The sequence below is a fragment of the Petaurus breviceps genome, unplaced genomic scaffold (genome assembly GCF_028583685.1).
Source record: "Petaurus breviceps papuanus isolate PSGF00001 unplaced genomic scaffold, PetGlider_PUasm1.0 688, whole genome shotgun sequence".
NCBI classification, from domain to species: domain Eukaryota; kingdom Metazoa; phylum Chordata; class Mammalia; order Diprotodontia; family Petauridae; genus Petaurus; species Petaurus breviceps.
In genome coordinates this window covers 5,576,608-5,603,680 of record NW_027186457.1, presented here as the reverse complement: position 1 = coordinate 5,603,680, position 27,073 = coordinate 5,576,608, and the positions used below count along the sequence as shown (strand labels likewise).

The 27,073-nt window shown below is 38.2% G+C and overlaps 1 protein-coding gene across 1 annotated transcript in view; it reads left to right on the top strand.

Annotated features, from left to right (window-relative positions):
* Positions 1 to 27,073, top strand: part of WDFY1 (WD repeat and FYVE domain containing 1) — a 58,534-nt gene that overhangs the window by 762 nt on the left and 30,699 nt on the right. The window lies entirely within an intron of this gene.

Sequence of the window (27,073 nt, the reverse complement as noted above, 5' to 3'; positions counted from 1 at the left end):
AAGAGTACCTGGCCAGCTAGTGAGGATCTGAGGCAGAATTTGAACTCAAGTCCTCCTGATTTCAGCTCTATCCTCCTTAGCTCACGTTATTGATAACGTGGTACTTTTTGCTCTAAAATTTGAGAACTTAAGTTCTCAAAACGTAAATTCTCAAATTCGAATTTCCTCTGGGAAACTGTGGAAGATGCTGGATTAGATGACCCTCTGAGGTCCTGTCCAGCTCTAGGGCTAGGCTGATAGGATTTGTCTTTGGCTTGGCTGCCATGCGTGGTCTAGAGAAAGAAATGGGATAACATGTTAAGGAGATAGTAAGGAGTAATGAGATAATGCACGTTACACTCTTTGCATACCTTAAAGAGCTATATAAATGCAAGCTGTTTTTGTGTTTCTTTGAGGAAGTTTTCTGGTATCCTACAGATCGAGGCTGTTAAAGAAACCCAATAGGCTAAACACTAAAGGTTTCTGAAAGGTCAGGAAAAGTAACTTTCCTCTTAAGACACTACTTAACTTGGGGACCTGATCTGGATCAAAAGTTAAAGAATTAATTCTCTCAGTTCATGCTTAGCTTCTTATAGTTATGCTTTGTCTTATCCTGATTATAAGTTAGTTAGGGTAGTAGTACCTTAAGGTTCCTCAGAGCCCAGCACATAATAGGATCCCATTCAGTTTTTGTTGATTATTTTTTGGGGTCTGGAGAAGGAAGGAAGGTAAAAGTGAAAGCCCTGAATGTTGATGTTAAAATATTAGGAGCCTAATTTCAACACAGTCAGTACTTAGATGATGATATTTATTCATCAAAATGTCTTGCTCATGGCCCATGTCTGTTGGTAAATTGTTGAATATTTGAGATTATTGACTGGCAGCAGTGGTGATAAATGTTTTATGGTGATTGTTTAGTTACTAAGGGAAGGCAGGATATAATTTTCAAGGACATTTTCTATAAACAGTTGACATAACTGCTTATTTCTTAGTCCAGCCACAATGGTGACCTCATGGACTACTATACTCTAGTGTTTGAATTGTGGTGTTCTTTCTTTTGTTTTTAGATGGCTGTCACTTCTTGAGGCAATGAACTCCACATCTTGGGGATTTGAAATTTGTACCCCGAGCTCTCTTTTTGTTTATAATCTCATTGTCATTGATTTTAGTGGTACTCTTGGTTCTTTGACCTTAACTGAGCCACAACTTGATCCTCTTTTTAAAGCTGGATAGAAGATAAAATAAATTCTGACTGTAACTGACTGTCCATGCCTCTAAACTTTATTTTCTTGATCATTCTTAATTTCCCTAGTCTTCCTTGACACTCACTTTCTATTTCTTCAGAACTATTTTTGGTGCAACTTCTGCTTTATTGCCCAGAAACCTAATTTTTCTACAAGCAGGACCTTTAAAAAAAAAAAAGCTAAAGGACTGACATTATTTGGGGGAAGGGCAAAACAGCTGTGTTGAACTTCAAGTCCACTTTTTGGACTCTGGAATTAGAATACTTATTATGGGATCTAAGAGCCGAAAGGGACCTTAGTGATCATCTGATAAAACACCCTCATTTTTCAGATGAGTAGACTGAGGCCCAGAGAGGTTGACCTGCCCAGAGTCACAAGTTTAGTAGTGAGAGAATTAGTATTTGAACTCATATCTGATACTAGTGCAATGGTCTGGTGTTTTTCTTTTTTCATAAAGGAGAGCTGTTTGTGATCTTTTGTTAGCTTTTCATTAAGACCCTGTTCTTTATATATAAAGATGCTACTAAGATTTGTAACCCACTATCAGTAGGTTATTCATTTGGGGTTGTCTTTAAAGTTTATGTAATCAGTTTGTTTGACATTCTAGACATTCACCTGTTTCTGATTATGATCACTGGATTACTCAATTTAGTTAAAAGAAAATACCTTTTTTCCCAGATTACCTTAAGGAGTGTTCATTCAAAGTAGATTATAGGAATTAAATTCTTTTGTACTTGAGGGGGTCATTGGTCATTGTTACTTTGGAAAGTGAGACTTGTGGGTCCATTTAGAAAACTAGGTATAATTAAGCTGGTAAGGTGGGTGGCTGCAGACAGTGGAGTATTCCTTTCATAGTTTTCACTTATATTTTGTCAGGGAAATGTACTAAAATCTTTGACTGACTTTGTGTTTATTCTTGTGACACATTGCTATAAGCTCAATTTTTCTCCCAAACCCCCATTTTTTTATCTTAAGTCAGTATAAAAAAAAAAGAATGATTGAAAAGTGCTGCAGTTGTCTTTATAAAAAGTCACCTAAGTAAGAATTGCATTCTTTTTCAATGATAAGTTAACAATAGCTTTGCTAGTTTAAGTATCTCTATATAACAATTAACCTAGTGGATATATCAATTAACTTAAATAGTAAGACTTAAGAATTTAATTGGCTGCTAGCTTTTTCTTAGTGTGAAAGATAGCAAACTAGACTGCTCACATCAATCATGAAAGTTGAGAAGCAGCAAGAACTTATTCCTTGGATAACTTTATTTTTTAGAATCTTTTCGTGATACAATGAGAGCTGTCTTGGGAAGGCAGTCCTGCCTCTTGACACATGCTGGCCCTGTGACCCTTGGCAAGTCACTTAACCTCTATGTGGTGGGTGTAAGAGGAAACAACTGAGGAAACAAAGGTTTGGCCCATCTGAGCATATTGGTTTATTGATCAATGAATGCCAGTTGCCCAACAAATCAGGACCAGTATCCTTCCTCAGCTTTGGTCTGGACCCAGAATGCAGGGGGAAACAGACTTTTATACATTAAAAACAATCATATAAGACCAGTTAATTGAAAGAAAAAATTAATCAGGATACAACATTTGGGAATATGATTTCTGGTTGGAAGAAAAATAAGGCACTTTACAAGTTGGGATGGGGAGAGGACAGGTGTAATTCCTTGAAATAAGAATAAGCTGTGACCCACTCCCACCAAGTGTCTGAACATATGGGCCAGTTTTCAGATAAGACATATGGGTTGCTTGAGATGTACAGTTGTGAGGAATTTCCTTGCATCAATCTTCTGGTCTGACTGGGCTTCTGAACAGCCTAACTTAGGTCCTTAGTTAAGGGTCTCTAAATAGAAAGTAGAGGTGGTCTAGTTTCCCAGCCATAATAAAATTATAACAATACACTATAGTTTTCTCCCAGTTCTTACAATTGAATAAAGTTTTCTTACAAAATAGAAGTTGGATTAGACCCATAATTGAATAGAAAGGTAACTGAGCTAGCTCCAGAATTGAGACACAAGACAGACTTAGAAGTGGTTCACTAAATTCCCACAATTAACCACTAGGCTCTCCTAATCCCCTCAGTTACCTCATCTGTAGAGGCCATTGGGTAGAAATGGATCCCTGGGGCTACATATAGACTTAGAAAACCACAAATTAACAATATCTGTATTGTATTTTACTTTTATTTATTTTGTTAAACGTTTTCCAGTTACATTTTGATATGACTCAAGCCCCCTGGGGAGTTTGACACCTTTGCTCTAGGCAAGTCCTTGAGACTTGGGTAAATAAAAGTTTACTCTCACCTTCAGTTCCTTATATTAATGAAATTAACAGGTCCTAGAAGGAGAGAAAGTAAATTTCTGTTAATTTGAAAAACAATACAGCAAGAACAGAGAAGGGGCAGTGGTACAGCATGAAATATTGCATGAACTTTTATATGATGCCACTGTCAAAGATCTCTCAAAAGCCAGAGAGTAATCTGTAAATGTAATCAGTGTAAAAACAGAACACATCAGTAACAGTGTAAAAAAAAATAAAGTAAGGATTCAGGTATTCATTTGGATAAAGAGGAATTTAAAGTAGATAAAGACTTTATTAGGGAATATAACAGGCTGTAGGCCTGTTACTTTGATTAAAAAGAAAACACAGATTGCATATCAGCATGCTTATAATGAAATTGCTGTTGGGGTATTGGTCTCTGCAGGGAAGCCAATTTTGTTTGGCAATAGTGGAACAAAGACAGATTCCATTTGGCTGCAAATATTTTAGAACATTGTACTTCATTTATATATTTTCTTAGTCTCTATTGTCTTCTAGCATATTTTAAAATCTATTTAAGAATTCTAGTCATCTGTGTTAAACCAAAAGTCTTTTTTTTTCCTATTAAATTACAAGTGATTGCTACATAGAGATATCTTTGAAAATTTTTGCAGTTAAAAAAACCTTTAGTGGAAACAATGTTAAGTAAAGTTTAGAAAAAAAGGTTGGAAGCTGTAACAATGTGGTGGTCTGTGAAACCTACAGATGACTAAATTGTTAGTTTATAACTAAATTCTAATGTTTGCTGATATGTTTTGGTTCTCATGAAACAAATGAAAATGGCATTCAAATTTGATTTAGAAATCAAGACAAAAAAAAAAAAACAGGAAGGCAGGAAACCTGTAAGAAAATGAGTCCATTTCACCATTGTTAGAGTATTTGTTTTACTTGTAGCAGTCTTGTTTTTCCTTTCAGTACTTCATCTCAGGATGGTTCTGTTTCTGTTACAAGGATCTCATGAACACTCCTGTCACTGGTTCCCAGTCACCCAAACTCAAAACCTGGTTGTCATTTGAGTCATTCCTTTGTTCTTGTATTTAGAATCTTGTCAGTTTTTCCTTAGAAATATGCAATAATTGTCCCTTCTATCATTACCACCGTGTTTAGGTCTTCAGATGACATGTGGATGACTGAAACAACCTAGAAAATCTCATGCAGTTTAGATTTTTCTCCATTCTAATCTAACCTTCCTGAATAAACTTGACCATTTTTATCATGCCTCATCTTCACTTAAGAACCTTCAATGGATGCCTTTCTTCCCATGTCAAGTATAGCCCTCTTTTACCCCTTCTTTTCAGGGACTTCAATAATCTGTCTCCCCCCTACCTCTAGCCTTAGCTCAGATTATTCTCTAGCATAGTACTGATATGATGCTTCAGTCAGGACAGTTTTGTTTTTCTCCTAGAACCTGTTGTGTTCATTCCTGTTTGTATGTTCCTGTTCCTTAGTGTGTTTATCTTTGCCAGAACTTCCTTTTTTCTACCTGTCCAGATCTTCTGGTCTTTCAAGGTTTATTCATATACTACCGGTAACAGCAAGCTCTTAATTAAATCCACACTCTATGGGCAGCTTTCCATTGAGTTCTCCCAAACTACTCTCAGCCCTCAATCTATCCCCCTTCTCCTTTAGGGGCCTATAGCTTTCAAAGCCTAAATTATGGTTTCTCAAGATGTTATCCAGAGACCTCCAGGAGTCCCTTAGACTGTTTACAGGTAATCTGAGAGATCAAAGTTTTTCATGATTTTTGTTTTTACTCCAACATCTTGGCTCTGCCCCCATGATTTCTAATATGATAAATATTAGTAGATATAATCTACATCAATAAAAGCTTCATGTGTGAGAATAGCAGTCTTTAGGAAATTTAAAGACTATACTGGAGTCCTGAGACAAAAAAGTTGAGAACTTCTGGCCTATACCATACATTGATTCTCAGATTCTAGCCTTTTTTGTTTGTTTGTTTGTTTTTGGTTGGTTTTTTTTGCCTCTTTTTGGAGGGGGGAAGGTAGGGCAATTGGGGTTAAGTGACTTGCCCAAGGCCACACAGCTAGTGTTAAGTGTCTGAGGCTGGATTTGAATTTAGGTCCTCCTGACTCCAGGGATGGTGCTCCATTCATTGCACCACCTAGCCACCCCAGTTCCAGCTTTTCTTAAGTTTTAAATTTGTGTTTTATAAGCATCCATGCTGAATTATTTAATGCCATCCTTTCTACTGAGCTAGATCTTTTGCCCAATCCATTTTTCTTTATTGTCTATGTCAAATGATTAATCTAACTCCTATTTTATTCCGATTAGTATTATTCAATTTAATGTGATTCCATAGGAGTAGTGATTATTTTTATTATACTTATCTATTAATGTATATTTAGTCGGTTGCTTTTAGTCAACTTATATTTAGGGATAATTAGATGAGGTTGGCTTCCTTTTGGTTAAGCAAGTGAACTTATTTAAACTGTGGGTTATAGGGTCACTTGCTTGACCACAGGAAGCTAACTAAAAGACCTCCACCCTTTATGCCTGATAACTAAGTGACCAGGCCTACTGTGGCTGAGATGTCCTGATGATCTGGAAAATTCCCTAGTTTCTTTTTGTCCTTCCATCCTTTCTTCCCTCCCACCCCCAAAAATGGGGAAATAGTCATAAGCATTTAGCCATCAGATGATTGTTGCCTTGCCCATCTGTGCCTCACTATGACCATCAGCCCTGCCCATTTTTTTCCTGATATAGATGCTTTCTATCTTCCATTTTGGAGGGTCAGGCTATAGGTCTGTCAGTCAGTGAGATCCTTCATTTTACTCTGCATCATCTGTATCATCTTGCCAAACACTATAAAACCAAGGCCCTGGAGAAAGGGGCATCTCAGATCAGGAGGAAGATCTGAGTTCCTATTCATTAAAGGGGCCTTCAATAAATGGTTATTGGCTCAGAGCTCTGCCTCAGTTGCTTTTATTGCAGATTAGACATTTGAGGGCCCACATGACCTCATACTGGTTTTACACTGGACAGCCTCTCTGTGAAGTACTGGATGGATCTGCAACAGAGATGACTCATTTCATACAGCTTTTAGCTTGAAATTGTCAAGGGTCATTCCTCTGTTTTTCCCTTCGACATTTGTTTGATCTTGACTTGCTCATCAAAAAGAATGCTGTGTATGGGGGTAATGGGGATCCTTTTCCTTTTTCCTTTGATCTCTGGGGTATTAATAGTTATTTATTGACCTTACGTGTATTAGATTGTGAGGTTCTCATGAAATCTGGATCCGTTATAGTTATCTTTGTACCCCATTTCTTAACACAGTAAATAACAAGTGCTTAATAAATGTTGAAATAGAAATAAATGACTGTTAGTGGGGTTACAGAAGCAGGAGTTAGTCTCTCAAATTAAAAAAAAAATCTTTTCAGGTAGAAAACTAATTATCCAACTTCCCTGGAGGCATTACAGGGACTTGGGTCACCCAGTAATAGTTGTTGAGATCATTTATGTATACTTAGCATCAGAGTAATTTAAAGCTAAATATAAGAATGACTAACAGTTTCAAGCTGAGTGACTGAAAACCTACATTCAATCAAATCAGTGACTTCATACTTCCTTATTTTTCACCTTTTTGAGCTACCCATTTTCTCTTCAACAAAGTATAGCAGGGAATAGAAATTGAGTTGAGTTTCTTTTCCTCCATCAGTACATTTATACTTCTTCTTTCAAAATGATTTTCTTTCCTTTTTTTTTTTTAGCATGTAGAATTCACTCACTGGTGTTTTCCTTGATATAAATCAGGGAGAAAAAACTTGAAAGAAATTGCTGTTTCATGAATTGCACTTACATGGACGAGCATTGCAATTGCTAACGTCATATAGTATTGTTTTAGGATGACATTTCAGAAACCATGAAGCTGCTGAGTTAATACAGTACAGAGTTTGTACTGTGTCCCTGGGAGATAGTGACAAAGTGAGAAAATTTGTTCTTTCTGGCATAGAAGAGAAAAAAATGATTTGATTAACCAAGATAATTTATAAGCAGGACTAGAGGTACTAATAAAAAACTTTATAGAGTAGCCCTGAAATAAAAATAAGTGCCGAAAGTTTCAAAAAAAATAAGGCATTGTTCCAGAGATAAATTATATGTATAGTTTGTTTCCTTTCTGTTCAGAATATGCAGGGGAATGTTGAGTGCACATATTATTAGAAAAAGATTGAGTTGCCTTATTTCATATTTTAGGATTAGTTGGGAAAGAAATAGTAGAATTTATGGGCCCCAAAGAACATAATCTGATAACTTTTCAGAACTGTTTGTGGTTCTGTTCAATTTAACTTCAGCAACCATTTATTAGTCATGACAGGGAAAGCCTTGGGAAACAAAATAAACTAGCTCTTACTTTCAGGGAAAATACTCTAGGATGGAGGCAGTGACACGGACATCAGTGATCAGGCTGCTGTGGAAGGAGCCCTCTTCTTGGTGTCTGCAAACCCAGCTGTTGCCCTCAGTTCCTCTACTGGCATGTGGTACCCTGAAAATGTTGATCTGAGTATTGGTTCAAATTCCATTATAAAAAGGGATCTGTATCAAGCTGCCAAATGGAATTAAAGATTTTTAAAACTGTATTTGTAATATGTTCCTCAACCTGTACCATTTTGGTGTAGAGCTGGAGGGTTTTGGAGTGGTTGAGCCATGTGCCAGATCCAGTGTAATAATAAGCCCATGCTTGCAGCTTCCAGAACCCTTCTAGGCAGTATTGGGGGATCAGAAACAACATAATGCAATGGCAATAGGGCATTTTCTATTCTGTTACAAACTTCACTAAGAGCAGCATGTTTCTCATACCACACAATTTGTTGGTTTGTTTTTCTTCATCATTTTCTCCCCATATCTGCTCAGATATGGGTTAGAGCAGATGACTTCTGAGGTCTCTTCTTGGATGACACACTCATTCTGAAAGTTGTTCATCTAGACAAACAAAAGATTTCAGCTGATTTAAATGTCATTTTTCACTGGATAAGGACTTTACATTTAGAGTACTGATAGTTAATAAAAACCACATGATAATTACTGCTCCCTGCCCCCTTTTCTGCTATTTTCCTACCATCACTGTAGAAGCAGAAGGTTATTTGATTAGGACAGAGAGCTATTTTGTATGATCTTTGTTTCATTGGTTGCTGTTGCTAGCTGTTTGTGGGATAAGCTTGTCTGCTCTTAACTAGGTTAGTCCTCAGAAAACAAACACACTTTGGAAGACTTTTGATGTGTCTGAACACAATAGAACTTACAGTCTCATAAGAACTCAGACTACCTTCCACAGTGAGGCATCAGAGGGAGATTTCTTGTTTGTATGAAAAAAAAGAGGAAAAAGAAAATATCAAGGAAAAACATTTTAATGGGTCACTGATTTTTATGAAGTTTTATCTGTACAAACTACAACATATATGGTAGGTGGTGGTAACTCAAAACCTCACATACAAGATAGTTTTCTTCTGAAAAGTATGGTAGTAGGAACTTTCAGAATGAGCTGCCTTTTAAAACTTTTTTTTTCTTTTTAATTTATTCTGCCTTTGACTATAAATATTATTCATATCAAAGCTCAACAAATTTGCTTTGGATCTAAAAACTTTTGATTTCACAAGAATATGTGATTTGAAGGAAGGAAAAAGGAACCACCCTTGTCTGTGCTTATCATTTTAGTTAACTTTGAACTTCTCTCAAATCCTCAGAGAATACTTTATTCCTTATCACAATCATGTATGTAATTTTCTTTTAAAGTCTAATTTTTTTAAAAACCTGGAAAATTAGTAACATACTCCTCATTTTATAAATGAGGAAACACAGATAAAATAACATTCCCAGAGTTATAAACTGTCAGTGGCATGTTGGGGTGAGGATGGGGGGAGTATTCCTGCTGTCTAGAATTAGGCAGACAGGTAAACTTGTACAATCACCAAGATTCGTGCCTAATAATTCCTTGCCAAGGACCTTTTCTGCGATTTTTGGATGTTGACTTCTTTGAACAATGGACGGTGTTAATTTACTTCAGGAAAGAACTGAAGCTTTGTTGCTCATTGTTATTAAGTCAGAAGGTGTTTTGTGATCTTGGCTTATATATATATATATATATATATATATATATATATATATATATATAATACCTAACGTTATTGCTCAGTTATAAAATGATATCATGGGATCAGAGTCCTAGTTATTCTTAAATATAAAGCATTCATCTGAAGCAGATGGCATTTCCTTGTTGAATACTGTAGTTAGACCCTGCTTCCCTAAATTTAGTCTGAAGTAGTACTGCTTTAATTAGGGATTACAGCTTCTATTAGGGGAGTAGTTAGGGATTGTTTTGACTGATTATGCAGTAGGAGTAGGAGCTGGTTCTTTTTCAGCCAACTGGATCTGTTTGCTTAATTCAGGAAGAATCTAGAGTTGTTACTCTGCATTTTCTAGTGTGCCATGGTGCTCATGAGGTGGTAGATGGGAAAATCCAGTGAGTATAGGAATTTTCGCAATGAACTAATTACCTTTTTTAAACATCTTTTCCTTTTGAACTCAGTCTGCCTGTTTTCTCCTTTTCAGAGCTTATTCAAAGCAGAATTTAATGCACATTTGTTTTGGATCGAGGGCCAGAGGAATTTTTCAGCTTTCAAGGAATAAAAAATGAAAAATAAGTGACAAGAAGAAAGAAATAAACTGCTGTAGGATGTGAATTTTCATCTTCAGGTGGAACAGTGGGTCTTCAGGAGAATTTTGAAGCATCTTTTGGAAAGGCTCAACAAGGGAGCTCAGAGCATCTTGGGAGCCAGCTGTATTAGACAGAAGTTCTGATGACTAACAAGGCCTAATTCAGGATTGGTTCTGTGAAGTTTGGATTCAGTCAAAGGGCTGCACTAGAGGACCTAGAGGGCTACTGTGGCCTCGAGGCCACAGGTTTGCCACCCTGGCCTCATCTGACCTTCAGGTTCTTCTAAGGCCTATACTAAATTAGCCTTTCTTCTGAACTCCCTTCTTGCCTGAACCTGGAGAGATATATATATGGACATATCTGCATAAGAATACATGTGTGACTTTTTAAAGGAAGGGAGCCTATTTTTGGGCTCATTTCTATTTGTCAGGATAGGATGCTCTTCAACTGTCCTGCAGAAATCTCACATAGGTAGTCATTAACAGGCTCACCTGTGGGCAAAATCTTCTCCAAAGAATCAAAACCTAAGCAGAATCACTCTTTATATTTAGCAACAGCGCAGATCAGCAAAGTAAGATTACTGAGTAAGGTACTAATAAAACCCAACTGTTTGTCTCCTAGGTTCTGACTTAGTGTGCAAAAAACCAAAACTGATTTAACCACGTTTGTGACATCCCCTGATTCCTTGATTATCTGTGGCTTTGTGGGATTCTCCAGATTGAGAACAGCCTGTATAGGAAATAGATCTCAAACTGGACCTTCCCTCCTTTCCCAAATAGGGAAGAACAGCTTAGTTTAACTTAGCTCTTTTCTTATCCTTAGAGAGGTGACTTAAAGGCAGAACACAGCTGGGAACCAGGATGTAAACCCCAAGGAGGTCAGGGCCAAGTAAATATCACCGATCGAGGCATCACCTAACTGTACCTAAGGTTCCCTGTGGGCTATATATTGACTAAGAAAACCACATGTTTATTATATATTTCTCTTTTTTATTAACAGATCAACACATTAAAATCAGATAAGAACTACATTTTAATCTGCTTCAAGCCTCATTTGGGAGTCCATATGGCGCCCATATGTTTGACATCTCTGCCTTAGGTATTAACTGTATTATGGCAAAGGACTGTAATGGATGTTAATAATGGTGACAGTCATCAAGAAAAGGTTGAATTGTGTGCTGTGGGCTGTATTTAAAAAGGCAAGGAAATAGTTGATACACGTGAAAAATATTTTCCTCTGAAATGGTTAAAAAGTTTTTTAAAGGGTCTTAGTGGAACACTTAGTGTCTTTATGTGGAACATTTTCTGTCCTATTCTTAAATTAGCTAGGTGGTACAAACAGGGCTTGAATCTTGCAAGATGAGTGAGAAGGGAAAAAATATTTACCTTATTTAGGGGTTGTTATAATATCTTAAGGAGATGCTAGGCTTTTTCACAAAATTTTTTGGTAGATATATGCAGGCATACTTTTCTAGTTGGGAAGGTATATCAGTCTTCAAGGAGGATGGTAGCATATGGAAGTGTGAGAACCATTTGTTTGGAGGCAGCCCTGGAAGTAGAGGCCTTGAGTTCAAATTCTACTTCTGATGATTGTTCCCATTGTAACTATGGACAAGTTACCGGGCCTCCCCTGGGCTTAGTGCCGTCGTCTGTAAGATGAGAGCATGAATAGCCGGATCTCTGGGGCCTCCTATGGTTCTTATGTCCCTAAGTTTATTATCCTCTAGGACCTGCAAGAAATATCACCCTTCTTTTTTTTCCTTTGAATGTTGATTTTTTGTTTCAAAGCAACTTAAGAGAGATTTTTCTCCCAAGTACAGCATGTGATGTTATAGTGTGGAGGAACATTTTCATTTTTCTTGGATTTTGCACTATATACTTTAGGACCAGAGTCAAGGAAGATCATCCTTTACCAAGATTTAAACAGGCATTAAGAGAAAATAAAATAAGACTATAGGCAAGACAGTATATAAAGATCAAAACGTTAAAGGGAAAGTTGACCTGTGGGAAGGGAATCTTAGAGATTTATTTGGTCCCTAATATTTGATACAGGATGAAAGCATCTGATATACATTGTAGACTGGTGGTTGATTGCTGTAATAAATAATAGCTACCATTTATGTAGTATCTACAGTGTGCCAGGTACCATGCTAAGCTTTATACAAATATTATCTCATTTGATCCTCACAACAACCCTGAGAGGCAGGTGCTGTTATCATCCCCATTTTACAGATGAAGAAACTGAAGCAAACAGGTGAAGTGACTTGCCTAGGGTCATACATCTAATGCATGTCAGAGGCGGGATTTGAACTGCAGTCTTCCTCTCCTGCCCCAGCCCTATCCACTCTGCCACCTACCTGACTGACCTAGCTGACTTGCTTTTAAAGACAGCTTTCTTCGAAGTGAGTTCTTATTGCCTCTGTAAGAATGTTGCTTCCTGCTCTTTCTTATGCTTCTTTGTAATGTATTGAATTCCATATTCCTAGTGTATGTGTATGTGGAATTTGTTGATAAGCAAGTCAGCTGAAGACTACTTTGGAACCCTCATTAAGACAGTGAGAAATATGAACATAACATGAAATAATTGTGTGATTTGTGGTTGAACAAAGTTATATTCCAGGAGTTTTAGGAGTGACCTCAGTGTGCTAAAGTTAATCTGGGAGGTCTTATGGGAGAATTTTTAAAATCAAAGGTAAAGTTGGGAAAAGGGGAGGGAGAGATCATACATTCCTAGTTAGAGCTATCAGGTTCTTGCATTTTCATCCAAACTCAGAAGGCAGCAGAACTAGAGCGAGAGCCCAGAACCTGTGATTCCTATCTGGTGGTTCTTCCTGCTGTGTCCCAGTACTAGCTAGCCATTCCTTCGATAGGTATGTACCTACTATTTGTTTGGGTGTTAGAATAGATGGGTGGAGGAATAAGGTCAAGTGTGGGTGTTGAGATTCGGTTTCCAAAACAAGCAGCCTTTTCCCTTAATATTACAAAGACATATTTAAGCTGAAAACACATTCTAGAGATAGTATTGAAAGTTCCTCTTTCAGTTTTCTCATTTGTCTAGTACGAGCAAATAAGATTGTTACACTGGAATTTATCCTTGGGGAATAGCCTTAATTTTAAATTCCCAGTTCCAATTTTCTGAGGATCTTAGAGGTAGATAGGTCTGATGGCATGAGAATAGTGTATGGGAGAGGAAATGGGCCTAACTGAAATAAGCTATGTCATTGGAGAATAATGAGTTTTCATAGACAGAAGGGCTTGAACATTTGGTAGCGATGTTTAGACTCAATGTGGCTGGCAGAGCGAACCATGGAAGGCCTTTAAGTACGACATGAATTCTTGAAAGTGACATTTTATGAAGATTAGTCTGGCAGCCCATCTGCAGGATGATTTAGAGGGGAAAAGGTGAGTCAAGGTTATCAGCCAGGAAGCTGATTCAGTAATCTGGGTATAAAATGTTGAGAGCATGGAATAGGGATGGTATCTGTGACTGGAGAAATAAGGAAATATAAGACCTTGTGACTGATTAGATATGGATTTTGTAGGCTGAGGAAGAAACTGAGAAAGGTTCTCTGCCTGGTGACTAAACACTGTTGATTAAGAACTGCCTGAAGCTGGCCTGGTCTGGTCCCTGGCCCTTATCTGGACTGACCTTTGTCATTTTCAGCCTCTGATTATTTTGTAAATCTCCCAAACTTTTCCCTCCCAAGCTTTCTTTATGGGCTTTTGCTTGTTAGGCAAAACTCTTACCTTGTGAAACTGAGGTGCCCAACCCCACCCACCTGCCGCCTAGTCATTCTCTCTCTGCCTTATTACCCTATATAAATCCTGTCCCCAGCTCCCTCCTGGGCTACTCCAGCACTTGCTGTGAGGTAGCTGGAGCTGCAGTTCACTTACCCTGATTAAAGACTGCAGTTTTATTATGTTGATTGTTTTCATTTGAAATTTATATTGACACTGGGAAGCCAGTAGATTGTTCCCCAAACAGTGAGCTTGGGAACGATCTGTGAACACATCATATTGTTCTAATATAAAAGGTTTATGCCCAGAGGTTGGTACTTTCACCCCAAATTATGACCCTCTATTTGCCCTCTCTTTTGTAGACTGGTTTGCCCAGTCCAATGGGGGTAATGGTTCTAGCTAGATGGATTCTTCATCTGGTTAAAGTGATGGTAAAGCTTGGACCCTGTGAGAGCCAGATCTCAAATGATCAGAGTGCTGCTTGAGATCAGCAGAGACATTGTTTTTTTTTTCTGCCTGAGAGACCTCTCAGAATGGCAGCAGTCTTCTGGTGGGTGGGCTTTTTGTCCAGGGTCCTGTTGAATATTCTACAGGTCTTCAGGGTACACAGTGCTCTCTGTGTAGGAGCTGAGGCCTGGTGAGCTGCTCCAGACCAGCTGGTAGTTCTTATGTAGATTGACAGTTGTGGTCAATCCTAAACCATTTATATTAACTATAGTTACTTCCAATTTGTTACATATGAGACTTGGTCTAAGAGTCTTTGTTCACAATTGGTTAGCTGGTCTGTCCCAACAGTGGCACACATCTGATGAAATTGGGTTAGGGCAGTAGAGGATCAGACCAAATCTACCAATCAGGGCCCTCACAGGCCTGGAACTGACAGAAAATAAGGTAAGTAGGAGAGTTAGAAAGGTCCATCTTTGGCAGCAGAGGAGAGCAGGGAAGATGAAGAGCTTGATTATGTTGAGTTGTAAATGGTAGAAGCTAAAAACTTTAGAAACTGTACAAATCTGAATGAGTAATTAGCTTTGGAACTGAGAGGTCAAGGGTGGTTTCTTGTCAGAATATAAATGAAATAATTACAAGTGTAATTTTGCCACATTCTATGCATTCAAGCAACATTTTCTAGCTCTGTTTTACTGCAGAACGCTTTACATAGATAACCAATAAGAGCTGGTTTGTGAGGGCTCTGGGCTGGGGAAGATTGGAGCAAAATGGAGACGAGGCTATTGCCAGACAAAAAAAATGCCTGAGATCAGAATTTTGATACATGATTAAATATTTAGTGCATAGGTTTTAATATATGACTAACATAAGCATTCTTTTCACAGGGCTCTTGTTCATATCATTTGAATACCAGTGTTCTGTGGAAAATGCTGCTCTTAGGAACAAGTAAAGGGGAATTTTACTTGGGAAACAGTAAAAGCTTAATAATAGCACACAAGCTCTACTTGTTCTCTTACTGTTCTCAGTACGTATCAGATACCTTTAGGATTCTAACAGAAAATACCAAAAAATCAGTATTCTAGTCTTATAGGGTTAGACAGGTAATAAAAAGAACTTTTCACCTGTGCTCTTGTCATAATTGGTACTGAAAAGACCTGAAAGCTACTAATGTCTTATTTTTATTACCTTCCTTCTGTCCTTTTCTTTCTCTTTCAAAAAAAAATCTTACCTACAGAGAATTAAGTTTAAAAAGGCAAGAAGACATGATGCAATATCAGTTATTTTGCAGTGATCGTGGATACCTGCTGTTTACAAAAGCTCCGTAAGGCACATCGCTGAGCCATCTAGGTATCCTGATTGTGCCGCCTGGTGGTTCCATTGCTGTCTCAGAGGACCATGCATTTGCATTTAGAGCTGGAACAAACCATAGAGACTTTGCAGTCCATATGAGGACCTGAAGCCCAGTGATGATTGAGTGACTTCACCCAAATTTGTCCAGGTCACGAGTAGCAGAGCAGAGATTTGAGCAGGGGTTCTTTGGTGCCAGGGTTGATGCTTTTTCACTAAAGTTCCTGCGTTTTTGCTGTATGGACATAATAGTTTTGTGAAAAAGAACTGTAGTATTAAGATGGTGGTTTTGTGTGTGGGAGAGAAAAGCCAGAAATCACTGGTACTGGAGCTAGATGTGACTGAAAGCTTGGGCTAGGAAACAAACAGAAACCAGAGAGTAGATTTTTTGTCCTCTCTCTGTGGGGACAAACTCCCCCCAACCCCCTCCCTTTCACAAATAGTAGTTCAAAGGATATTTCAAGAAATGTTAAATATTGATAAAGATGGTAAGATTTCACTTCCTCGACTTCTTAAAGTAGAAGTCCCAGTGAGAGAAATCACTACCCTATTTGTGCATTATTTTCTTTTGTTTAGAGTCTAGCCTCAGTTTTCTTTTCATTTATTTAGTGAGGATGTTTTTGTACAGCACGGTGGCACAGTGAGTAGAACATGAGGCCTGGAGTCTAGAAGACCTGACTATAGATCCAACCTCTATCACTTCTTTGCTGTTTGACCCTGGGCAAGTCATTTAAACTATCTGCCTCAGTTTCCACATCTGTAAAATGAGGATAATTAAAGCTCCTGCCTTCCAGGGTGGTTGTTAGGGTAAAATGGAATAATCTTTGTAAAGGCTTAACAGTGCTTGATACATAGTAGGTACTTAATAAAATACTTATTTCCTTCCTTCTTCTTGGCAGGAGAGTACAAAGCAATTTCTATCCAACTATAGGAACTTTTCCCCATTTCATATATGCAGGTATATCAATATCAGTGCATGCACGCATACATACATACATACATGTGTATGTATACACACTATTCTGGGTACTCATTCTGACCAAGGGGTTTTAGTATATAGGAGTTTGAATAGTCTTAATAGGTAACAATTATATAACATATACTTATACATAATCATGAGTATATATGGGCACACTCACAAAATAAGTGTATATGTATTTTATATCTCCCCACAACTTTTGTAGCTAAACTTTTTGGTTTATAATATGCATCTCCACTTTCTCTCTTCTTACTTTGTTCTTAATCCCTTACAGGGTGGCTAGGTGGCACAGTGAATAGAGCACTGGCCCTGGAGTCTGGAGGACCTGAGTTCAAATTTGGCCTTCGACCCTTAACACTTACTAGGCATGTGACTTTGGGCAAGTCACTTAACCCCAATTGCTGTGCTTTTCCCCCTCCAAAAAGCACAAAAAAAAAAATCCCTTACAGTCTGTCTTCTGACCTTATTATTCCACTGAAATTGCTCTTTCTAAAGTTAGTCATCTCTTAATTGCCAAATCCAATGTCATTTCCTTCAGTCCTCATTCTCCTTGACCTCTCTGCAGCCTAGGACACTGTTGCTCATTCCTCCTTGATATTCTTCTTTCTTGGTTTCAGGTACATCATTCTCTCTTGTTCTCCTCCTGCTTATCTGAGTCTTTTCAGTTTCCTTTATTGGATCTTCCTTCAGATCACACCCTTTAACCATAGGTATCCCTCAGCATCTGTCCTGGGCTCTCTTCTCCTTCTATACATCTCCAACTATCTTTCCCATATCTTAAACTAAACGTCCAAAGTGGAACTCATCTGTTCCCTTAAACCCTCCTCTCCTCCTACTTTCTCTTTTACTTTTGAGAGTATCACCATCCTCCCAGCCCTTTGGGCTCACAACCTAGGAGTCTTCTTAGACTCCTTTCTATCTCTCACACCCCCCATATCCAAGCCTGTTGGCAAGGCCTGTCAGTTTCACCTTTGTAACATCTCTCAGATGTGCCCCCCCTCTCTCCCCTGACACAGCCACCATTTTGGTACAGGCCCTCATCCCCTCATCCGTGAACTATTTGCAATACTGGTGGGACTGTCTGCCTCAAGTCTCTTCCCACTACAATCCATCCTCCATTCACCCACCAGAGAGATTTTCCTCAAACAGGTCTGATTGTATTACCCTCCTATTTAACAAAAGTGGCTCCCTATCACTTCCAGGATCAAATACAAAATCTTCTGTGTGGCTTTCAGAGCCCTTCATAGCCTAGTTTCTACCCTGCCTTTCCCTTCTAGTCTTCTTATACCATATGCCTTGCCACATACTCATTGATCCAGTGACACTGGCCTCCTTCCTGTTCCATCTCTCATCTCTGGGCATTTTTTCTGACTACCTCTGATATCTGGAATGCTCTCTCTTCATCTCCGCCTACTGCCTTCCCTGGCATCCTTTAAGCCCCAACCAGAATTCTTTTTTTTTTTACAGGAAGTCTTTCCAAAACCCCTCTTAATTCTAGTGTTTTCCTTCTGCTAATTATTTCCTATTTATTCTGCATATGCTTGTTTGTATATGTTTCTTTGTATGTTATTTCCCCCCTTAGATTGTGAACTCCTTGGGCAGGGACTGTCTTTGCTTACTTTTGTTTCCATAGCACTTAGCACAGTGTGTGGTATATAGTAGGTGCTCAAGAAATGTTTATTAATTAATTTTGCATAATGTTATATATGCAATAGATGCCCAGTATTAATTGAAAGATGATTGAATGAAGGTTGGCAACTAGTCTTTGTGTTTCTAAAGCAGTGAGCAGTTAAGTTTGTGATCACTCTTTTAGGCATTTAACTTCCTTTGTAAATTCTGTAAATTTGTAAATTATATTCCAGATATGAATGGGTTCCTCATTTGTATCCAAAGAAATCTAGGGATGTTAAAATGCATTTCTCCCTTGTTAGTGTAGTGGCTGTCTGGTCTTGTTAGTGAATCCCAAATTGTACTTTCTGTCTACAGGAGGGGTTATTCTTTGGGTTATGGGCCCCTTCAATTGACTAGTGAAGCCTGTGGACTCTTTCTCAGAATAAGGTTTTTAAATACATAAATTAAAACACATGGGATTGGGGTGGCTAGGTGGCGCAGTGAATAGAGCACCGGCCCTGGAGTCAGGAGGACCAGAGTTCAAATTTGGCCTCAGACACTTAACACAAAAACTAGCCGTGTGACCTTAGGCAAGTCGCTTAACCCCAATTGCCTTCCAAAAAGCAAAAAACAAAAAAACAAAAAACAAAACAACCACATGGGATCACAAAGGAAATTAATTATATTGAAATATAGTTACCTAAATACATTTTTATAAAGTTGCAGACCCTTTGAAGCTTTCTTATGCTTTGAAGGTCATTTTTCTCTATCTTTCTTCTTATCCTGTGCCCCGACTATTTTTCCATTTTGCACAAAAGTCAAATGCCGAAGGTCACACAGCTTGGCTTTACCACATAAAGAAATGGAGATTTCTAGGTTCTGTCTTCATTCATTCCACAACTATTTAGTGAACATCTGCTGTGTGTAATTTCTCTACTGTGTCTTGACCATGGACTGTGGGTCATCAGAAGATTCACTGCAGATAATTGTCTACTCTGTGCAGAACAGGCTTCTCAGGACTGCTCAGGGAGGCTGCACTTTGATATGACTGGGCCCTCCTGCTCATGGAGCTCATTCCAGTAGGAGGATAGTATTCAAATAACTATACAGAGTGACTGCGTGATAGGTGCTCGTTGTTGGCTTACTCGGATAGCTCTGTGACCTCACTGTGTTCTGCCAGTCATGGCTTGTGAGTGCCTTCTCAGGCTTTACAGCCCTTCTCTGTGCCTTCCTATAAACCTTCCAGGCTTTGAGGTTAGGGGTAAAGTCTAGTCCACTTGGTCTCTTGACACCTCATGTGTATCATATCAATGGAACGCTTGACTGGTATATTACCTTGTGTTTCTCAGTGGAGCATTGATTAGTCCTTACCCTGACTGTTTGACTTGCTTGTCTCCATTTCTAATCATACATTTTTCTGATACCCTTTAGGAGGCTTATTCTCTATAATTCCTTGTTGGCAGTACAGTATGTTGCCGTCAAATGCCCTCCTATATGAAACAGTGGCAAGAACCCTGGGCTTTTTAAAGTCAGAGGATTTAGGTTCAAATGTTAAGCAAATCTCTGGGCCTCCAGGTTTTAATGGGAATCTGAAGATCTTCCCTGCCCCTTGGCAGGCTTGAGTGAATCTGAGAACCTTCACTGATTTGAAAATATACTCTGCCCCCTAATAGGCTGAATGTGGTCACATGGAGCCTGTGGCTTAAGGCTTGTTTTTTTAGGAACCCCCACACCTTGTTACTTTGTGATTGGGCAGTGGGTCAAGAGGGTGGTTATATTCTCTGAGCCAAGAGAAGCCTGTAGATACTCTGATATGAGGTTTTGCTTTGGGGCTCACTTTGGGAAGAGTTGTGTAATTTGGCCAGATGAGGCTCTGGGCAGCTGTTGAGCCCCCCGGCTTTGAAAACCCAGATGTTGGTGCTTCCCTGTCTGGTAACTAACTAGGTATGAATGTAATGGTCAGACAGCTGGAAGCCCTGTCTGCTAAATTGTGTTATTTTCTGTGTAACTTCTGTTTGTATTTGCTGAAGTTCAGGATGCTGACTTTTTCCCCTGAACTAGGTAAATGATAATATGATTGATTAAAGTAAGTTTGTTAACCCATTTTGAGCTGCTTTCCTTTAGAAAAGCAGATCTAAGAACCTGTGCTAGCAGCCATCTATATGCTAGGGTGCTTACTGCTACATAGTTATAAAATGTTTGGGACTGAGCTCAGTGGTCTCTCAGGTCCTCTTAAGCCCTAAATCTATGATATTATGATCCTATGACCGTGGATTTCTCTGTTGCCCTTTGGGTGACTCTCAGCTTTAATTTTGTTCTGCGACTTGCATGCATACAGCATCACCAGAAGAATACTGACAGTAAAAAAAAATGGAGCCTCTGTTATGAGGAGAAACCTGTGGTCATTAAAATTAGCACTATGCAATTTCCCAAAGGAAATTCAGCCCACTTGTTACCTCCTCTTCAGTTCTCACCAGTACATTTTCACTGCCTACCAGCATGATAAGAGGAAAGAACACTAGCTTTTTGAGTCAGAGGACCTTGGTTCAGATCCTGCTGCTGATATTCTTTGTGATCCTTAACTTCTTTTGGCCTCAATTTCCTTATCTATGAAATGGGGCTTATAACGCTTGTTTCACAGGGTTGTTGTAAGATTCACATGAGATCATGTACAGAAAGTACCTCAAAATGCTTTATAAATATGAGCTGTTGTTTTAAACTCTAGTGCTGCCTTTGGCTGCCATAGCCTATGTTATAATATAATCAGTTTCAGATGTAATTTTTGGTGACATTACTTGGGGGTCCAGTACCTTATGAGACTGTAAAGTAAAGTTGTGGATAGTGTTGACCTTGGAGACAGGGAGATCCTAGCAGGAATCCAGCCTCGGATGCCTACCAACCATGATTCTGGGCAAGTCTCTTAAAACTCTCTCAGCAACAGTTTCTTCATTTGTAAAAATGAGGATAATAATAGCAACTATTTCCCAGGGTTGTTGTGAAGATTAGCTGAGATAACACGTATGAAGTGCTTAGTAAACCTTACATCACTATTTAAATGCTGGCTATTATTATGATCCTCTTCTAGTTTTAGAAAGTGTTCAGATATAGAGTTCTGAGGCTTCTATGTAGTCTGTAAGTCTGTGTCCTCCCTTGTTTTTTATCCTAGAACCATGTTTTCCAAAATATTTTCTGATACTGTACCTTATGACCACCTTTACTTTGAAATCACTGAATATCTAAGGCTAGGTATTTAATCTGGAAAGTCTAAATTCTTCAAATTTTTCTACCTCTTCATCCTGAGGTGTGGTATATTCCAGTAGTGTGAAAGATCATTGAGTGGTGATTCAGAGTATTCCTGGGTCTGGTTCCTAACTCAGCCACTTACAGTCCTTGTGACCTTGGTTAGGTTGCAAGCTTTCCAGGCCTCAGTTCCTGAATCTCTAAAACAAGGGAGTTGACATCAGATTGGCAAAGATAACCAGCAAGGAGGGCCAGTGGAAAAATAGGCACATTAATGCACAAGTGGTCTGACCATTCTTGAACATGGTTTAGAATTATGCCCAAGAAGTCACTAAACTGGGAATAGACCTTTACCCCAAAGAGATAAAAAAAAAAAGAGGAAAAGAACCTACATGTCAAAGTGTGTGTGTATACCAGCATATAAACATATAAACAAATGTGTATGTATTTACATGTTTCTGCATCTATATGTGTTTTGTGACATACATACATAAGCTCTTTTGAAGGTAAGTGGGGAATGATGAAAAAATTTGGGCATAGGGATATAATAGAATCTTACTGTGTTGTAGGGACAATCTCAGAGAAGCCTGGGGATACTTATGAACTGATATTTAGTGAAATGAGTAGAACCAGGAGAAAAATTTATATAGTAACGACTTTGAAAGACTCAAGAACTCTGATAAATGAAATGACCAAACACTGTTCTAGAGTACCAGTAATGAAAAATATCATTAGCACACTGTCTGCCTTTCTAGAAAGCTGATAGACTAATGATGCAGAATGAGACTACCTTTTGGGACATGGCCAGTAAAGGGATTGTTTTGCTTTACAATGCTTGTTTGTTGCAAAGGTTCTTTTTTATCTTTTAAAAACTTTTCAAAAGTGGGAGGAAGGAGAGAGAAAGGGGTATGGATAGACGATGAAACAAATACTAGGATGCTGTGGCTAGATTGTAGAAGGCTTGTGAGGTGACGGATGTGTAAAAAGACTGGGGAGGTAGGAAGGGGCAAGGTTGTGATGTACTTTGTATTTAGTCTCATAAGTGATAGGGAGTCACTGAAGTTTGAAGGGTGGTGGGGCATAGTGGGACATGGTCAGTCTTTATCAGACCCGGACATTAGGCAAATTACTTTATCTTCTTTGTAGAGGATTGGATTTGAGTGGGGAGGAGAGGGAGATGAAATTGTAGACTATTGCAGTGGTCCAGGGAAGAGATGATAAGGGCCCAAACAAGGGTAGGGGCTGAGGGGGGAGAGGGTATATAAGACATGTGGAGATTTTTTAAAAATGACAGGATTTGGCAACTAATTAGTTATGTGGAGAGAGTGAAAATGCAGTTGAGAATGATACTGAGTTTGTAAATCTAGGTGTTACTACCAACATGGAAGTTACAGCAGTGGGAAAATTCCTAAGGGTGGTGGGTATAGAGGGAAAGATACTGACTTCTGTTTTGGGCATATTGAATTTGAGATACCTCAAAGACATCCAGTTTGAAATATCCATTAAACAATTGGTAATGTGGGACTGGAGCTCAGGAGAGATGCTAGGGCTGGAAGTCATCTGCATAGTGATGGCATTGGACCCATGAGTGCTGATGAGGTCACCAAACGAGAGAATATAGAGAGAAAGAGAAGGGGACCCCAGGAAGAGCTGTAAAAGTCTGTCTTCTGCTGGGGCCCAAATAAGCTGTGACCTCTTGAAGAGGCCTTCCTCCATTCCTCATTTTTCTTTACCTTCTCAGTTTTCTCAGCACCTTGCCTCGACCTTCCCTTTATACTAATCTCACCCTCTCATAATGATTTCTGTGCTATTTTACTTTGACTGTCTTCCCTGCCCCCAAGTGCCTTTGAAAGGAATGTCTTTGTTAAATATAACATCATATTTCTAGTTCTAGCTTAGTGCCTTGTATGCTTTTAACTGGTTGTCTATGAACAGTAAGTAAATGAAAAAGGATATTTGTCTGGGACAGTGTGAGGCATACCTGGCTAGCAGTACCTTAGGTAATAATCCTAATGTGTGGTAATGAGAATGATAATAGGGTGGTGACAGTGGGGGTAGGGAAGAGGAGGGGTCAGGAGAGTTGTTAAAGAGTGAGAATTAACAGAATTTGGAAACTGATTGGATTTGATAGGAGAGAGAGGGAAGGACAAAAAAATAGCACAAGAGTTTTGAACATAGCAGATAATGACATTAATATAGAGAAGTGAGAAGAAGGAGCAGTGGTATTGTTTTTGGAAGCATTTTGGACATGTTTAGTTTTTAATATATCAATGGGAGGTAAAGGTATACTTGGGGACAATGGTCTGGAAATTAGATTTGGAACTCAGCAGTGCTGAGACGATAGACCTGTGAAAAGTATAGAAAATGAAGAGAGCTGAAGATAGGATATGTACAGAAAATGCAGAAGAGGTGGCCTCACCTCTTCTCTTGAAAGAGTAATTTCTAGAATGGATGATGCTTAGTTCTTTTAGTTTGATATTTTGGAGTAGGAAGGTAAGAAATGTGAAGAACTGTTCAACGTAATAGTTTATAGTTCATCTTGATGGTTTGCTGGAATTTATTTAAAATCATGCCATATGCACATCAAGATTTATTAGGGAGGTATAAAAGGATTACTCTGCTTCAGAAAAGATCCCTTGATATTGGCTTCAAGTTTCTTTCTGACTGATTCTGTGATTAAATGGTGAAAGTATCTAGAATCTGTTAAAAAGGAAAAATGCCGACTTTTACAATTATATACTAAGAGACTATGGACTGTTTATCCATATATATACATAATAGTCTGGAAAATTTTGCATTCTTCATCCAGTCTGTGTTTCCAGTGTGAATAATTAGATTGAGCTCTGAAGGTGCTAGGTGACCTACTGGTTAGAATGCTGGACTTTGAGTCAGGAATACCAGAGTTCAAATCATGCTTCAGACAATTATTAGCTGATCAAATCACTTAACTTCTCTTGACCTCAGTTTTCTCATCTGTAAAATGGAGATAATAATGGCACCTATGCCCATCATAGAATTGTTGTGATGATAAATGAGAGATAATCTTTGCAAACCTTTGAGCACTATTTAAATGTTAGATGTTAATGAATCTTATTTAGGAGCCTTTGGCAAATATATTTCCTTATTGTATTACTTGTTAAAATCAGGAGTTCATTAAACAGTTATCTGTTATATCTTTTGAGGAATATTGCATGATTTAGGCATAAACTTGGGAGACAGTTTGTTGAAAGAAGGCTTTGAAAGTACTAATCTACTAAATAAAATGCTTTTTTTTATAGCCAACAGGATACACAGTAGGATGTTTGTTCTATACTTTTCAGTCAGTTGTGTGACTGACTGTCAAAGCAATAGTTTGCTGCCTACTGTCATTTACAAAAGCATACCTATTCCTTTTACATTCTATAAGGATGTTTTCTATATGTATATGCCTTGTTGTCATGAAAGTTGTAGTGATGGGAAAAGGAGATATTTGACCTGCAAGCTCTCATGGCATTTTGTGTCACTTTTTTTTTTTTATTTATAGTAAGGTTTGAAGTTTGTTGTTGTTTTCTCTAGAAGTGTTTAGTATCCTCCTCTCTTTTTTCTTTTTAAAATTAAGTTTTTATTTTTCAACATTTAGTTCCACAAGCTTTTGAGTTTTAAATTTTCTCTGCCTCCCTCCCCCCCGCCCAAGGGAGTTCAATCCAACAGAGGCTCTACATATATATTCATATTAAACATACTTTCACATTAGTCATGTTGTAAAGAAGAATTAGAAACCAACGGGATGAACCACAAGAAAGAAGAAACAAAACAAAACCAAACAAAAAAAAAAGAGAGAGAGCAAATAGTATGTTTGATCTGCATTCAGACTCCATAGTTCTTTCTCTGGATGTGCGTAGGATTTTCCATCATGAACCTTTTGGAGTTGTCTTAGAACCTTGCATTGCTGAGAAGAGCCAAGTCTAACAAAGTTAGTCATTGAACAAGGTGGCTTTTACTGTGTACAATGTTCTTCTGATTCTGTTCACCTCACTCAGCATCAATTCATATGTCTTTGCAGGTTTTTCTGAAGTTCCTCAGCTCATCATTTTTTATAGCACAATTACAACTTGTTCAGCCATTCCCCAATTGATGGGCACCCCCTCAATTTCCAGTTCTTGGCCACCACAAAAAGAACTGCTATAAATATCTTTGTACATTTGAGTCCTTTCGCCATTTTTATGATCTTTTTGGGATGCAGTCCTAGCAATGGTATTACTGGGTCAAAGGGTATGAACATTTTTATAGCCCTTTGATCATAGTTCCAAATTGTTCTCCAAAATGGTTAGATCAGTCCACAACTCCACTAGCAGTGCATTAGTGTTCCAATTTTCCCACATCTTCTCCAGGATTTATAATTTTCCTGTTTTGTCATGTTAGCCGTGTGATGTGGTACCTAAGAGTTGCTTTGATTTGCATATCTCTCAATAGTGATTTAGAGCATTTTTTTTCATATGACTATAGGTAGCTTTAATTTCTGTGTCTGAAAACTTCCTGTTCATATCCTTTGACCTTTTATCAATTGGAGAATGGCTTGTATTCTTACAAATTTGACTCAGTTCTGTGCATATTTTAGAAATGCGGTCTTTATCAGAGACGCCAATTGTAAAAATTGATTCCCAGCTTTCTTCTTCCCTTCTAATCTTGGTTGCATTGGCTTTGTTTGTGCAAAAACTTTTCAATTTAATGTAATCAAAATTGCCCATTTTGCATTTTATAATGTTCTCCATCTCTTGTTTGGTCATAAATTCTTCCCTTCTCCATAAATCTGACAGGTAAACTGTTCCTTGCTCTCTCAGTTTGCTTATAGTATCAACCTTTATATCTAAATTGTGTACCCATTTTGACTTTATCTTGGCATACAGTGTAAGATATTGTTTTATGCCTACTTTCTGCCATACTATTTTCCAGTTCTCCTGGAAGTTTTTTGTCAAATAATGAGTTCTTACTCCTCATATCTCTCTTGAGAACTGATTCCTCAGTGTCTTCAACATTTTGTTGTATCTGGTATTAAGTTTTTCTGTGTATTCTATGGTACCATTTAAAATTCTTTACACAGAATATTCAGGATGAAGATGTGGTGGTTTCATAGTAATTGGTGGAGAAAAGAGTTTATTATAAGTCTTTGTAGATCTTTTTTCTTTCCTTATCTGTTATATTTCTAATTTCACCCTTAAATGAACTTTGAATTATTTTTAGTTGGGCTTCTCATTGTTTTCTGTAAACTTGTTTTTTAATCTTTAACCGTTGAGCTGTTTTTATAAGATAATGTTGCTCAGAATCTTCTTTCTAGTGTTCTCCTCTCTAAGGTATTTATGTTCCAGACTGATTTGCCCTTGGTATCGTATGGACTTTTAACAACTTAATTATTGGTCAAAAAGTGATAATTTAGGAGGCACTTTCCACATTCCAGGTAATAAGAGTATTGGCAGTGGGAATGGAAAGAAAGGGTGTAGTTAAAGAGCTGTAGAGCTTGG